At 40.4% G+C, this 16434-nt stretch overlaps 1 protein-coding gene across 5 annotated transcripts in view; it reads right to left on the bottom strand.

Moving 5' to 3' along the window:
- The window catches only part of LOC112584678, a 358045-nt gene that overhangs the window by 199167 nt on the left and 142444 nt on the right, over positions 1-16434 (bottom strand). Inside the window, exons 2-3 of one of the 5 annotated variants that reach the window (XR_006641006.1) lie at positions 5636-5811; positions 4369-4626 (exon numbers count right to left, since the gene is read on the bottom strand). The exons of the other annotated variants lie outside the window; for them this stretch is intronic. The gene's annotated coding sequence lies outside the window, so the exon portion shown is untranslated. Of the gene's footprint in view, positions 1-4368; positions 4627-5635; positions 5812-16434 lie in introns of those variants that run through there. 5 annotated transcript variants of the gene reach the window in all.

Here is a 16434-nt window from a genome sequence, read left to right as displayed (position 1 = left end):
TTTTTTTTTGGTTGTTGTTTTATTTCTTTCTAGCTGCAGCTGGCATCATGTGGGATCTTAGTTCTCCTCACCAGGGATCAAACCTGTGCCCCCCTACAGCGGCAGCATGAAGTTGTAACCACTGGACCGCCAGGGAAGTCCCCCTCTCTTTGTTTTTAAACATTTTTCATTAATTCTGAACCAGGGTTAAAAATCACAAGAATAACCCCTCCACATTATGACCCTCCTCTGGGTACTCCTTTTCCATCCTTACATTAGTATTTCTCTCCTCTCTTTTATCTCCAACTCTGTAGTTCATTCCTCCCCCTGTTTCTTTTTCCTCTGCCCCTAAAGCTTAGCAGTATACTCTGGTGTGCTCTTTAAGAACTCTGAGATCTTCTACTTTACTAAGGCACTCATTTATGACCTAAGCTTCCTTTGCTCAAAAAAAAAAACAAAAAACAAACCAGCATTCTGTGCCTGCCCACACACATTGCTTTTTAGCAATTATATCCTTATTATATCCCGTGTTTTTGTTTATTACTTTTTACTTGCCAAAATCTCCATGAAATTCTAAGTTCCTTGACAACAAGGATTCTTTCTTATTCACCTGATATCTTCCATAATATCTAGGGACCCATAGATGTTAGCACTATATACATAAAAATGTATCTTAACTTAATTAAATTCATGTTGTGGTGGTCGTGTAGTTGCTAAGTCATGTCTGACTCTTTCACAATCCCACACACTGTAGCCCGCCACACTCCTCTGTCCATAGGATTTCCCAGGCAGGAATATTAGACTGGGTTGTCATTTTCTTCTCCAGGGATCTTCCCAACCCAGGGATCAAACTCAGTCTTCTGCTTTGCCAGGTGTCTCCTGCATTACCGGTGGATTCTTTACCCACTGAGCCAGTAGGGAAGCCCTTAAACTGGTATCATTTATATACAATATGAAGAAGATAACTTAACTACATTTATAAGTGTTGCTTTCAAAGCACTTTTATATCCACGGTCTTAAACATACAGCAAGCCAATGGTTTACATGAACTCAAAATGGTCATTTATTATTTCATCTAACCACCATTCATTTACTTGTCATCTGATATGAGCACTCTCGTTTCCCTGACAAAGAATCCCCATGCTACTTTTACTCCAAGTGTTACAGGGGACACAAACACCAGCCCCGGTCTCACAAGTGGTCACGAGAGGATGCCTGGCCTGTCAGAGCACCACGTTCCCTGAATCCTGGTGCCTGATTCAGGGATAAGCACTTGGCCCAGAAGGGTCAAAAGGACTAAACTCTGGAACTTTTGTGAAATTGTTGGAAAGATAAAATTACTTATTTCTGATAGAGTTGCTGCGACATTAGGATGTAAGCTAATTTGGCATTGCAAGGGGAGAACCAAAATAGAGGACAGTAGAATTAAGAGAAATGACTCTTAAGGACATCATTTAAACCCCTGGATACAGCCATACCTAAAGCCTACATAGAAAATTTCTGGTAAGTGACACCAATAAGAAAGCTTCTGTACTTGTAAAAAGAAAATAAGCAACAAAATGAAAAAGCAGATAGGGAGAAAATATTTGCAAACCATACATCTGCTAAGAGGAGGGTAATGTGAAAGTGAAAGTTTAGTTGCTCAGACATGTCAGTATCTGCAACCCCATGGATTGTGGTTCGCCAGGCTCTTCTGTCCATGGAATTCTCCAGGCAAGAATACTGGAATGGTTAGCCATTTCCTTCTCCAGGGGATCTTCCTGACCTAGGGATCAAACCCAGGTCTCCTGCCTTGCAGGCAAATCCTTTACCATCTGAGCCACCAAGGAAAATATACAAGGAACTCACACAACTCAAGAGCAAAAATAACAATGATAATAAAAATTTTAAATGGCCAAAGGACATGAATAAACGTTTTTCCAAGGAAGATATCCATGGCCAACAGGTATATGAAAAGGTGCTCAACATCACTTAAGGTCAATTCAGTTCAGTTCAGTCACTCAGTCGTGTCCGACTCTTTGCAACCCCGTGAATCGCAGCACGCCAGGCCTCCCTGTCCATGACCAACTCCCAGAGTTCACCCAAACTCATGTCCATCAAGTCGGTGATGCCATCCAGCCATCTCATCCTCTGTCATCCCCTTCTCCTCCTTCCCCCAATCCCTCCCAGCATCAGAGCCTTTTCCAATGAGTCAACTCTTTGCATCAGGTGGCCAAGGTATTGGAATTTCAGCTTTAGCATCAATCAGTCCTTCCAAAGAAATCCCAGGACTGATCTCCTTTAGAATGGACTGGTTGGATCTCCTTGCAGTCCAAGGGACTCTCAAGAGTCTTCTCCAACACCACAGTTCAAAAGCATCCATTCTTCGGTGCTCAGCCTTCTTCACAGTCCAACTCTCACATCCATACATGACCACAGGAAATACCATAGCCTTGACTAGACGGACCTTTGTTGGCAAAGTAATATATCTGCTTTTGAATATGCTATCTAGGTTGATCATAACTTTCCTTCCAAGGAGTAAGTGTCTTTTAATTTCATAGCTGCAATCACCATCTGCAGTGATTTTGGAGCCCAAAAAAATTAAAGTCTGACACTGTCTCCACTGTTTCCCCATCTATTTGCCATGAAGTGACGGGACCAGATGCCATGATCTTCGTTTTCTGAATGTTGAGCATTAAGCCAACTTTTTCACTCTCCTCTTTTACTTTCATCAAGAGGCTTTTTAGTTTCTCTTCACTTTCTGCCGTAAGGGTGGTGTCATCTGCATATCTGAGGTTATTGATTTCTTCCGGCAATCTTGATTCCAGCCTGTGCTTCTTCCAGCCCAGCGTTTCTCATGATGTACTCTGCACAAAAGTTAAATAAGCAGGGTGACAATATACAGCCTTGACATACTCCTTTTCCTGTTTGGAACCAGTCTGTTGTTCCATGTCCAGTTCTAACTGTTGCTTCCTGACCTGCATACAAATTTCTCAAGAGGCAGGTCAGGTGGTCTGGGATTCCCATCTCTTTCAGAATTGTCCACAGTTTATTGTGATCCACACAGTCAAAGGCTTTGGCATAGTCAATAAAGCAGAAATAGATCTTTTTCTGGAACTTTCTTCTTTTATTGATGATCCAGCGGATGTTGGCAATTTGATGTCTGGATCCTCTGCCTTTTCTAAAACCAGCTTGAACATCTGGAAGTTCACAGTTCACGTATTGCTGAAGCCTGGCTTGGAGAATTTTGAGCATTACTTTACTAGCGTGTGAGATGAGTGCAATTGTGCGGTAGTTTGAGCATTCTTTGGCATTGCCTTTCTTTAGGATTGGAATGAAAACTGACCTTTTCCAGTCCTGTGGCCACTGCTAACTAATAGTCAGGGAGATGCAAATCAAAACCACAATGAGGTAACACTTCACAGCTTTTACAGTGGTTATTATCAAAAAACAAAAAAAGTAGAGATATAATAATAAGTTTTGCTAAGTGTGTGGAGAAAAGGGAGCCCTTGTACACTGTTGGTGGGAATGTAAATTGGTACAGCCACTATGGAAAATAATATATAAGTTCCTCAAAAAATGAAAAATAAAACTACTGTGAAAGTGAAGTTGCTGAGTCAGACACAGCTGTCATGTCTGATTCTCTGCAACCCCATGGACTGCAGCCTACCAGGTTCCTTTGTCCAAGGGATTTTCCAGGCAAGAATACTGGAGTTGGTTGCCATTTCCTTCTCCAAAACTACTGTACCATCCAGCACTTCTGCTTCTGGGTATACATCCAAAAGAAACTAAATCAGTACATTGAAGACATACTACATTCCCATGTTCACTGCAGCACAGCGAACATTATTCACAACAGCCCATGTATGCAAACAACCTAAGTGTCCATAGACAGATGAATGGATAAAGAAAATGTGTCACATATGCAATGAAATATTATTCAGTCATAGAAAAGAACTAACTGCTGCCATTTGCAACAACATGTATGAGCCTGGAGGACATTATGCTGAGGGAAATAAGTAAGCTAAAGACAAATACTCCATGATATCACTTATATGTAGAGTCTAAAACAGTCAGAATCAGAACATTTCCAGGGACAGTGAGTTGGGGGAAATGGTGGGATGTTGACCTAAAAATACAAACCCTCAGTTATAAGATGTAAAATCTAGGGCTAGTATGTACAATATCAAAATCATAGTTAATAACACTAAACTTAAGATTTACTGTTAGCAAATTTCAAGTGTTCTCACCACACACACACACACCATGGTAACTATGTGAGATGATGGATGTGTTAACTTTTCTATGGTAAGCATTTCAGCGTACAGATAAGTCAAAAACCACATTGCACAACCTAATTATGTAATTTTATTTTCCAATAATACTTCAATAAAGCTGGAGATGAAAAAAAAAAGTCATTTGTAAGTTTCCTCCATTTGAAAAAGAAAAAAGTCCTGACTAATCAAAAGTCTAATATCACTGAGGATTAAGGTTGTTCCATGACCCTTATTAGATGATATAATGAGTTCTCCCAGGGGCAGGATCAGTTCTGAGTCAGTGTCTCTTCCACCTTCTTTCTCTTAAGTTCAGTTAAGAAAGGTGTTGAGGACCATGCTAGTTCTCCCTCTACTCCCATCCTCATCACAGCATCATAAACTTCCAATATCCCTGTGGCAACATTCAGGGAGAGTCAGAAAAAAATTTTTAAATAAATTTGTCAATTTTTTTTTAGTTCTTATTGCCGCAAATTTATACAGTTCAAACAAATTTACCAAACACTCACAGCTTTCACAACCTTATCCACAGTATGAAGGGGCTTCCCTGGCAGCTCAGCTGGTAAAGTATCCGCCTGCAATGCAGGAGACCCCGGTTCCATTCCTGGGTCGGGAAGATTCCCTGGAGAAGGAACAGCTACCCATTTCAGTATTCTGGCCTGGAGAATTTCATGGACTGTATAGTCCATGGGGTCACAGAGTTGGACATGACTAAGTGACTTTCACATGATTACAGGTAAATATAATCACGTATGTTCCTTTATACTGCTTTTTCCTCATGTTAATACAGGATTTGGTCTGTCCTTCTGGATCCAGGTGAATCATGTGATAAGACTGGAAATTATTCAAGGAGAATAAATTTTTTTTAAATGTCATGAATTAGGACAAAGAAAGCAAAGAGATCAAAACCTGCCTAGGTGGCACTCAGTGGTTAGAGTTTAAGATCTCAGCTCCAGGCATGAGGAAGCTTCCTTCAGCTCTTTTAACAATGCCTACCCATTGTCAGCCCTGAAGACTGGTCACTATGTACTCAACCTGGCTCCTGCCACCTACCAAAATCCAGTGAACCAAGAAAAAAGAAAAACAAAGCTGGAGAATCACGTCAAGTGCTGGCTAGTAACTGCCAGAGCTGATAAAAGCATGATGTGTCCCTCCACTGGGTAAAAGGTCAAGGTCAGCTCTCAAGCACAGGTCACCAAACTCTGGGGACTGATTCTGTTTTGCTTGCCATTTTGCCCATAATACACACACAAACACAGCCAATCCTTTATTCACAGATTCTGTATTTGCAAACTTACCTACTTGCTAAAATTTCTTTGTTACCCCCAAATTAACACACCCAGTGATTTGAGAACCTTCACACATAAATTGTGCAAAGCAGGCAAAACATTTTAGCTGCTCACATGTGTTCCCAGCTGGGGTGAACCAGGGGATGCTCTGCCCTCTTGTTTCCTCTCCTGTCCCTTCAACAAGTGTCCTTTTCACAGTTTCCTTGGTGCTGCATTTTTCACATTTTTGTATTTTTTGGTGGTGATTCCACTAATTCAAACGGCCCCCAGGGATCATGCTGAAGTCCTGCCTAAGGTTACAAGCACAAGAAGGCTGTGATGTCCCTTAGAAGAAGGTACTGGGTTGGCCAAAATGTTCAGTTTTTTCTATACCATCTTAGAGAATAACCCAAACGAATTTATGGTCAACCCTTACATGTGTTGCTGCTGCTGCTAAGTCACTTCAGTCATGTCCGACTCTGTGCGACCCCATAGACAGCAGCCCACCAGGCTCCCCCATCCCTGGGATTCTCCAGGCAAGAACACTGGAGTGGGTTGCCATTTCCTCCTCTAGTGCATCAAAGTGAAAGGTGAAAGTGAAGTCGCTCAGTCGTGTCTGACTCGTAGCGACCCATGGACTGCCACCCACCAGACTCCTCCATTACATGTGTTAGGTAAACTTCAATCAGATATGAGTTATCACGCTGTTGGCTCTGAGTTCAAAGTTAATGAGTCAAAAACATATATTAAATCAATTATCACATAAAATGACGCTACATATTGATTAGTTGACAAAAGTGTTGGTGACTAGAGGCTCACAGGAATCTAACCCTATATTGTCCCTAAAAGCAATGACTTAGTGACTTTACAGAACATGACAAGTGTGAATAATGAAAGTTGACTGCACAAACATATATAATATCCACATGCATGTTGTATAGAAACATCTACATTTAACAGACACTCTGTACAGACAACCCTTCATGCAAACAGGCATTTTTAGGAGAAGGGTTACACTGCCCTTCCTATATTCAAAATGAAGGTCCAGAAATAGAGCTGCATTGTCCAGTTCCAGTAGATAATGCATTATAAAATACCCAGTGTGGGACAATCTCTCAAGGGGCATAAGAAATGAAAGATCTGACTTCGAGCCAGCTAATCACTGCCTCCCTCATGAGTCCCAGTAATGATAGTCACAAGGGAACCATGGAAACTGCTTCTCTGAGAAACAGCAAAATAAAGTTCAAGCCCTTCCATGCTTGCTTTCTAAGCTGAGTCTCCTTCACCACACGCGGCAATTATGGTGGCAATTGTTACACCTCCCAAGTGGCTGCTCCCAACCTCCCAAAGGTAAGCAAGGCATTGATTTTTCTATCAAAATCTAATAGTCTGTAATCCTGTCAGCCAGGGTTTTACCGTCAGCATCACCAGCCACAAATATACGTGGCATACCTGGCAGGTAAAGCAAGTGCAAGACAGTGTGAGACAATACACTCACACTCTTAGATATAAGGTTGGTACCTTCAGAAATCATACAGCTATAAAAGAAAAAAATCTCAGACAAGAATCCAGCTTCAAACTTCAGACTTTTGACTAATCTGACATTTATATGAGCTAATTCAAGGTTTCTATTAAAATAACGGAGAATGGAAAAGATACATGCACCTCAATTTTCACAGCAGCCTTATTTTTTTCTTATAATTGAAGGCTAATTACTTTACAATATTGTATTGGTTTCGCCATACATCAACATGAATCCACCACAGGTATACACATGTTCCCCATCCTGAACCCTCCTCCCTCCTCCCTCCCCGTACCATCCCTCTGGGTCGTCCCAGTGCACCAGCCGCAAGCATCCTGTATCCTGCATCGAACCTGGACTGGCGATTCGTTTCTTATATGATATTATACATGTTTCAATGCCATTCTCACAAATCATCCCCGCCTCCTCTCCCACAGAGTCCAAAAGACTGTTCAATACATCTGTGTCTCTTTTGCTGTCTCGCATACAGGGTTATCGGTACCATCTTTCTAAACTCCATATATATGTGTTAGTATACTGTATTGGTGTTTTTCTTTCTGGCTTACTTCACTCTGTATAATCGGCTCCAGTTTCATCCACCTCATTAGAACTGATTCAAATGTATTCTTTTTAATGGCTGAGTAATACTCCATTGTGTATATGTACCACAGCTTTCTTATCCATTCATCTGCTGATGGACATCTAGGTTGCTTCCATGTCCTGGCTATTATAAACAGTGCTGCAATGAACATTGGGGTACATGTGTCTCTTTCAATTCTGGTTTCCTCAGTGTGTATGCCCAGCAGTGGGATTGCTGGATCATAAGGCAGTTCTATTTCCAGTTTTTTAAGGAATCACCACAATGTTCTCCATAGTGGCTGTACTAGTTTGCATTCCTACCAACAGTGTAAGAGGGTTCCCTTTTCTCCACACCCTCTCCAGCATTTATTGCTTGTAGACTTTTGGATCGCAGCCATTCTGACTGGCATGAAATGGTACCTCATTGTGGTTTTGATTTGCAATTCTCTGATAATGAGTGATGTTGAGCATCTTTTCATGTGTTTGTTAGCCATCTGGATGTCTTCTTTGGAGAAATGTCTATTTAGCTCTTTGGCCCATTTTTTGATTTGGTCATTTATTTTTCTGGAATTGAGCTCCAGGAGTTGCTTGTATATTTTTGAGATTAGTTGTTTGTCAGTTGCTTCATTTGCTATTATTTTCTCCCATTCTGAAGGCTGTCTTTTCACCTTGCTTATAGTTTCTTTTGTTGTGCAGAAGCTTTTAATTTTAATTAGGTCCCATTTGTTTATTTTTGCTTTTATTTCCAATATTCTGGGAGGTGGGTCATAGAGGATCCTGCTGTGATGTATGTCAGAGAGTGTTTTGCCTATGTTCTCCTCTAAGAGTTTTATAGTTTCTGGTCTTACATTTAGATCTTTAATCCATTTTGAGTTTATTTTTGTGTATGGTGTTAGAAAGTGTTCTAGTTTCATTATTTACAAGTGGTTGACCAGTTTTTCCAGCACCACTTGTTAAAGAGATTGTCTTTTCTCCATTGTATATTCTTGCCTCCTTTGTCAAAGATAATGTGTCCATAGGTGCGTGGGTTTATCTCTGGGCTTTCTATTTTATTCCATTGGTCTATATTTCTGTCTTTGTGCCAGTACCTTACTGTCTTGATGACTGTGGCTTTGTAGTAGAGCCTGAAGTCAGGCAGCACAGCAGTCTTATTTATAAGTGATAAGATATGGAAGCAACCTAAGTGGCCATCAACAGCTACAATAGAATACCACTCAGCCATAAAAAATGAAATACTGCATTTGCAACAACATGAATAGACTCAGAGGGTGCTATGCTAAATAAGTCAGAGAAAGACAAATAGTATATGATATCACTTATACATGGAATCTAAAACAAACCAGAGATTATAACAAAATAGAAAGAGACTCATAAATACAGAGGAAAAAAATTACCAAAGCAGATAGGGAAGGAGGGAGGGAAAATATAGGCGCAGGGGATTAAAAGGTAAAAACTATTATGTATAAAATAAGCTGAAAGAATATATTGTAATGCAGCCCATGGGGTTGCAAAGAGTCAGACATGACTTAGCAACTGAACAACAACAACATATATTGTACAAAACAGGGAATATATAGCCAATATCTTAAAGTAAATATAAATGGAGTATAACCTTTAAAAATTGTGAATTGCTCTATTATTCACTTGTAATTTATATGATATTGTACATCAACTACATGCCAATTTTAAAAAGATAAAATAATAACGGAATACGCAGCAGTAGGTGTAATGTCATGGCTCAGGAAGAAAGCATGTAAGCCTTTTGGGACAGATGTACTATTTTATTCTAAGTTTTCTTACGTTTCTTTCAGTGGCAAACATATACAATTCTCATAATTGGAGCTCAATAAATATCTCAATTAAGAGGAATGTACCTGATATTTGCTGAAATCATCCTAACCTAAAGCCCTGGTCTTAAACAAAGATGGACAGTTACGGACCTAACTGTTTTGGGGACTGAATTTCATAAGAATTTTTTTCCAAACTGCTCAAAATGCTAAAGGAAAACAGATCTACTGAACAAGCATTCCCTGCAAATGACATATATATGGCAGAAGGGATGCACACAGAGAGATAAGGAAGGATGTAGAGATAGGATACTGGTGAGAAGAGGAAAGTTGGGAGAAAAGGAGCAAAACTTTATGTGGTCCTAGTAACACTGTGCCTGGTGCTTCCCCGGTGGCTCAATGGTAAAGAACCCACCTGGCAATGTAGGAAATGCAGGTTGGATCTCTGGGTCGGGAAGACCCCCTGGAGAAGGAAATGGCAACCCACTCCAGTATTCTTGCCTGGGAAATCCCATGGACAGAAGAGCCTGGCAGGCTACAGTCCATGGGGTCACAAAAGAGTTCTACAAGATTTAGTGACTAAACAACAACAATGTTGTACCTAGTCTAAGAGCATATCAACCAGAACACCTGGTTAAATATTGTGAATGGAATGCATGCATTTACTGTCCCCAAACTTATCAATACAATAATTATAAACACACAAGCCCAGCAATTCACCAGCTTCACTTATGCACCCAAACTTTAAAGCTATTTTTATGTTTTCAATTCATCAGTCCTTAATAGGAAGAGAAAAACCTGGATTATCAGAAATATAAAGAAATTCCCCAACATGAAAGTGGAGAATTATCTTTAAAAAGAAAAAATGTAAAGAAATACTATCAGAAGGTAACTTACAAAATCATTATAGCACCAGAGATCTATCAAAGAATAGGGTGTCACAAGAAGGAGAAATGTTTAGAGAGAAAGACGAGCTCCTAAAAATTAAAATTATGAGAGCAGAAACTGGAAAAAACAACTAATTATCAATTATACATGAGGACAAAAATTTTTAAGTATGCAAGTTCTCAAGACAATTACCTGCTCTTGCCCTTTACTCTAGAATGTACAGGATAAAAAATGTTCTCCACCAAAATGAAAGTGTAAATCAAGAACAAGACTGATAGAAAAATAAGGAACTCAAGATTCCACCAAGAGCAAAGCAACACATTCTAGGAGGATAAAGACGGGCCATCTCTTGGTGACTGCTGTTTCCAGGATGAGAGAGCACCAACCCAGTTGGGCGCAGAAACAAACAGTGTTCCCCAAAGTTCCCACGTCAAGAGAATTAATTAAAAGTGGCATATTATCTAATACTTTTCAATGTATTAAGAGTGATTTCAATATGATAGTTACTACTTTGATAATATATGTATGTGGAATCTAAAAAATAATGGTACAGATGAACCTAGTTCCAGGGCAGGAATAGAGATGCAGACATAGAGAATGGATATGTAGACACAGTGGGGGAAAGGGAGGGGTGGGATGAACTGAGAGTAGGAGTGACATATATACACTCCATACATAAAACAGATAGCTAGTGGGAAGCTGCTGTAAAGCCCAGAAACCTCAGCTCAGTGCTCTGTGATGACCTCGAGAGGTGGGATGGGTGGGGGTGGGAGGGGTGGGAGGGATGTCCAAGAGGGAGGGGATATATGGATACATATAGCCGATTTTCCCGTGATAAATCATCCTGCAGCGCAGGAGACATGGGTTCAATCCAGGGTCTGGAATATCCTCTGGAGGAGGAAATGGTAACCCATTCCAGTATCCTTGACTAGGAAATGCCCTGGACAGAGGAGCCTGGCAGGCTACAGTCCATGGAGTCGCAAAAGAATCAGACACAACTTAGCGACTAAACAACAGCAAATAGCTGATTCCCTTCACAGTACAGCAGAAACTAACACAACATTGTAAAGCAATTACACGTTGACTAAATCTATCGATTGATCGATGAATCGACCGATAGATAAGGGCTTCCCAGGTAGCACTGGTGGTAAGGATCTGGCCTGCCAATAGACAGACAGACAGATGTGGGGTTCCCAGGTGGCGCTAGTGGTACAGAACTTGCCTGTCAATGCAGGAGACAGAAGAGACATGGGCTTGATCCCTGAGTGTCACACACCTGTACTTGAAAGTTGCTAAGAGAGTAGATCTTACATGTTCTCACCATAGCAGCAAAACGGTACGTCTGTGACATGATGCGAGGCATTAGCTAATGCTATGGTGCTAATCATTTCATCGTATATAAATGGATTGAATCAACCCAAGGTACACCTTAAACTTACACAGTGTTATACATCAACTATATTCCAATAAAGATGGGAAATATTTTAATTTTTTTCCAAGGGAAAAAAATTTAGATAATGACAGAGTTTGGGAATAATTTTCTCATCCATAAAATAAAGGAGTAGACTAGGAGATCTCTAAATCCTTTCCAGTTCAAACAACCTATGAACTATAACCTACAACCTCAAACTCTTTAAAAATGAAAATTCATATTTCAAAGCCAACATCAAAGATGAAAGGGTCATGCATTTCCCTGGGGAAAAAGGAACCAAACAATAATATTTAGGAAAATATTTTTTGTGTATCAGGATTTTTAAAGTTGGCCATTTAGTCAAATAAGCTCTGCTTCTTCCAGTCAAATCACAACCCACTTCCCACCCTGTTCCATACACAGATTTCTTTTTAGGTGGTTTTATCCATGCACTAACTCTGGTTCCCAGAGAGTGAGCCGTTAACAGGTGACAAGAAATGTCCTCGCTGATATTAACATTGGCATCTCTCACAGACAGGCCCACTGGTCTGCAAATTAAGAGAATTTAAGGATTAAGAAGCCACTTAAGCATAAGACTATCATTACCCAACTTATCCTTGCATTTGCTAACGACCAAAAACAAAACCTTAAATATGGATGAGGTTCTATATAACTAGGAATAAACATATATTCCCTGAGAAATCATTTTTTTTCAATCTTCATATAATCTTAGGGACCATGCTAGTCACGTATTTTGTGCTCAGTAAAAGTGAATTTCCAACATAAAAAGTGAGTATAGGGTCTTCCCTGGCAATCCAGTGGTTAAGACTCTGAGCTTCCAATGCAGGGGACATGGGTTGGATTCCTGGTCAGGGAACCAAGATTCCAAGATCCCACATCACTCTGTCAAAAAATTTAAATAATAATAATTTTTAAGAGTGAATATGAAAACAGGAGACCCAGAAACTCTTATCTTTTTTTCTCATTTCTGGCTTTACTTCCACCCTAGTTGTTGCCCTCAGCTCTTATCTGTCCTGTGGTATCTGGCCTGATCCTGCCTGTCTCACTTTCTCCAAGCTCCCTGCCATCTTTGGTATGTCTTTGTCCTTAGACACCTTCTCCTTCTGAGATGATTTCCAATGCACATTGTTCCTTAATGCCATATCACTAGAGAAGCACCATCGACAAGTCTTGGGGACAAGGATGCTGACCAAGGACAACCTGCTCCAATGCCTCAGGAAGTTCAGGAAAAAAACCAAGAGTCCAATCTGGGTCTCCCCTTGTACCTCTTTCAGTACTGTTTCCACAAAATCACATGAAACCCGAAATAACAGCAAACCCAGGAGTAGGGCAGTCAAAAGGTGACTAAATGACCACATGTGACTTGGCCTTGGAGACACTTGCATCTGAAAGTATGTTTGCATGCTGCATTCACATTAAAAGTGTACATTTTTAAATCTGGCTGAACCCGGGACTCTTAATGTCTTAGGGAGACACCTCTCTTTATTTTGAATGTTTATAGTAGACCAAGGGACAGCTCAACTGCTTGAAAGTATTCATGCAAAAAAGCAGAGAGAAAATTCATTACACTGCTGCTGCTGCTGCTGCTAAATGGCTTCAGTCGTATCCGACTCTGTGCGACCCCATAGACGGCAGCCCACCAGGCTCCTCTGTCTCTGGGATTCTCCAGGCCAGAACACTGGAGTGGGTTGCCATTTTCAAGAACCTAATCCTTCTAGATCAATATATCTCTGCACACAAAGCTTATATCAAGAAATCAAGCCCATCATACACCCAGAGAAAAAACATGGTCTAAAAAAATACATGCATCCCAACACTCATTGCAGCACTATTTAGGATACCCAAGACATGGAAGCCACCTAAATCCCCTCAACAGAGGAATGGATACAGAAAATGTGGTACATATACACAATGGAATATCACTCAGCTGTTAAAAGGAACAGCCATTTGCAGCAACATGGATGAACCTAGAGACTGTCATACTAAGTGAAGTAGATAGACAGAGAAGGAGAAATATCATATGTTATCCATCATATACAAAATCTAAAAAGAAATGGTACAAATGAACTTATTTACAAAACAGATACAGACTCACAGACTTAGAAACAAACTTATGATTGCCATGGGGGCAAGATGGGGTGAAGGGATAGTTAGGGAGTTTGAGATCAACATGTATGCACTGCTATGTTTAAAATGGATAATCAACAAGGATGTTCTGTATAGCAAAGGGAACGCTGCTCAATGTTATGTGGCAGCTTGGACGGGAGGGGAGTTTAGGGGAGAATGGACACATGTATGTACGGCTGAGTCCCTTTGCTCTCTACCTGAAACTGTCACAAAGTTGTTAATCTGCTGTATCAAAAAGTGTTAAAAAATGAAGCCCATGACAGGGACTCCAAATTCTCCTGGTGTCAGGAGTCAGGATAAAGCATGAATGGTCACACACAGGCCCAGGAGTGAAGAAAGGAGCTAGGGTGAGTAGGCCCTGTTGCCCGGCAGCTGCTCTCGTGCAACAGTATATGCCTACTGTCACTCTCTGCTTCACTCTTGAGCTGTAGCATTTTTCAGCTTTGAAATGGGACTTTCCTGGTGGCCCAGTGGTTAAGACTCTGCCTTCCAATGCAGAGGTGCAGGTTCCATTCCTGGTCAGGGAGCTAAGACTCCACATGCCTGGCAGGCAAAAATACAAAATATAAACAGAAGCAATATTCTAACAAATTCAATAAAAACTTTAAAAAGTAAAAAACACTAGAAAGGAAAAAGAAACTCTGTAAATTTAAACCAACCTAACTGATCACATTATCAGTAGTCAGGCACATTTTTTTCTTTTCCAATTACACAGCTCTTCAAGAAGACAGTGTTATCAGGAAGGTGTAGATAACCCTCTGAAAGAAACTTCCAAGTTTTGGATACTTCTAACAAGACCTCTGGCTCTTTGCATACACTTTGCTATCATCAAAGTCACCAGGAGTTAAGCATTTATTAAATCAGTGACAGCAAGATTTTCAAACAAAGGTCTTCTTTTTCTCTCTCCTATATCGAACACATTTATTTTACAATCCCATGAATGATGGATGTTAGCCTAAACAGAGAATACTCAGTTGCTTCTATTTAAAAAAATACTTGTACTAATAGGAGGTCAAAAAAAGAAACTTATGTGAATTGACAAATAATCAATTTTCTGGGGCCTGCATCAAAACTATGACATCAAATGAGATAAAAGTGTAAGCAAGTATTATTAAAAGCTTAACTGCTCAGGCAGGCTTAGGGGTCTGAGTGTGCAGCTGAGCACTAAGACATTATTTGTGGTTTTCCTCAGCAGGTGTTTGGCAGACACTGTTTCCACAGGATATGATTGTCCAGTCCTAAGTTTATCTCAAATTTTAAAAATAACTAGTATTTTATTGGGCACAAGGATTAGAGGAGATCATGAAAAGGGAAATGGTTTGGCAGAAGATAAAACTCAAACACCAAGCAACACCTTAAATTGAATTGCCTTGAAATAACTAACAATGAGGTCTTAAAAAGTTTAAAACATTTTAAGGGTCAAACACTCAGAATCCCACAGCATTTCTAATTAGCAAAATTCAGTTCACAGAAGGGCACTAAGCTCTCAAGATTAAACCCAGCTAATGCTCCTGGCCACTTCCACTTACCTAGTCAACCTGACCAAGCCACAGACTCCTTTCCTCTGTAAGATATCTGACCAACATTACACTGAACCATTAATCAGTTCAGTTCAGTCACTCAGTTGTGTCCGACTCTTTGCAACCCCATGGACCACAGCACACCAGGCCTCCCTATCCATCACCAGCTCCTGGAGCTTGCTCAAACTCACGTCCATTGCATCAGTGATGCCATCCAACCATCTCATCCTCTGTCATCCCCTTCTCCTCCTGCCCTCAATCTTTCCCAGCATCAGGGTCTTTTCAAATGAGTCAGTTCTTCGCACCAGGAGGCCCAAGTATTGGAGTTTCAGCTTCAGCATCAATCCTTCCAATGAACACTCAGGACTGATTTCCTTTAGGCTAGACTGGTTGGATCTCCTTGCAGTCCAAGGGACTCTCAAGAGTCTTGTCCAACACCACAGTTAAAAAGCATAAATTCTTTGGCACTCAGCTTTCTTTATAGTCCAACTCTTATATCCATACATGACTATAGGAAAAACCATAGCTCTGACTAGATTAATATTTGTAGATTAGTTTCTTGAAAGCCCATAGGTAAGTTTTATGTTTACTATGAGTTCCCTATATTGTTCTCAAGTCAGTTGATGCCAGTTTCCTTGCTATTACAACTGTGAAACTGGGTTTCCCCAGTGGCTCAACTACCTGCCAAAGTAGGAGACACAGGTTCAATCCCTGGGTTGGGAAGATCCTCTGGAGAAGGAAATCATAACTTGCTCCAGTATTCTTGCCTGGAGAATTCCATGGACAGAGAAGCCTGATGGACTACTGAGTCCATGGGGTTGCAAAGAAGTCAGAAACAACTGAACATACGTGCACAATTTAATTAAGTATTACACAAACTGACTAACAAGAGTATGGAAAGAGAGTTTGGGGTTTCTATGAAAACCCAGTTGAATACATTGGAAAGAGCTGCTAAAAGCAAGTCTAGAAAAAAATTACTTTGGGTGAGATATCTTTGAAAGAGTGAGAAATATTCAGAAAAAATCTAGATAGACTGTGCTGTCAGATGGCTTCACAACTCGTTAACTGCTAGCTCTTTT

This window comes from Bubalus bubalis, chromosome 4 (genome assembly GCF_019923935.1).
Source record: "Bubalus bubalis isolate 160015118507 breed Murrah chromosome 4, NDDB_SH_1, whole genome shotgun sequence".
Lineage (NCBI taxonomy): Eukaryota > Metazoa > Chordata > Mammalia > Artiodactyla > Bovidae > Bubalus > Bubalus bubalis.
This window is presented reverse-complemented; position numbering and strand designations above follow the sequence as displayed.